The sequence below is a fragment of the Penaeus monodon genome, chromosome 21 (assembly GCF_015228065.2).
Source record: "Penaeus monodon isolate SGIC_2016 chromosome 21, NSTDA_Pmon_1, whole genome shotgun sequence".
Classification (NCBI taxonomy): domain Eukaryota; kingdom Metazoa; phylum Arthropoda; class Malacostraca; order Decapoda; family Penaeidae; genus Penaeus; species Penaeus monodon.
Window position 1 is genome coordinate 45,013,305 of NC_051406.1, and position 678 is coordinate 45,013,982.

At 34.5% G+C, this 678-nt stretch overlaps 1 protein-coding gene across 1 annotated transcript in view; it reads right to left on the reverse strand.

Moving 5' to 3' along the window:
* Window positions 1-678, reverse strand: part of LOC119586687 (splicing factor 3A subunit 2-like) — a 25,020-nt gene that overhangs the window by 24,022 nt on the left and 320 nt on the right. The gene's annotated exons all lie outside the window — the stretch shown is intronic.

Consider the following 678-nt stretch of genomic DNA (forward strand, 5'->3'; position numbering starts at 1 on the left):
TGCCCAAAAAAGGCCTTAAGCTACAGATAAGAAATATCAAACGGTTTTCTAAATTGAAATAAAACCATAAAAAAAACATACGACAAGGCGTTTCTGCAACAATGTCGGAATAAGTGAAATCCCAGAGCGTCATTCATGCCGATTTCGTCCTCGAGTTATCGTTACCTCCTCGGAAGTATTTTAGGAGATTTTGTCCCTGATCCGCCGCCGCCATGAATATGCGTCATCGAGCATCGTCGCCACAAAAATATATAGTTTTTGATGTAGTGGAAAGATGTTTTTCGTGTTTCAAATTTCCAGCTGACTTTTTTCTCTCTTTTTTTTTAGGGTTTCAGATCTTAAGTTCATTTTTGTGTTTCGTAATAAGGATTATTGGTACGTACGATGCCTTTTTTAACGTAATTAAAGCCCCCCCCTCCTCCAAATGCCCGGCTGTGGCAATGAATCAAAAGACTATTTTGAAATCTAAAAAAATATTCATAAAAAAATACTGAATACTAACTGTGACCTTTTTTGATACGGTTTTATAGATAAATTAGCAAAAGGCTTTCTAATTGGGGTTCATATATATCATAATCTTCATTACTATTAATAAGTATTAAATTTGGAAAATATTCACTGAAGTATACCCAACTGATTCTATTATCTTAATGTTAATAGTGTGTGTGTGTGCGTGAA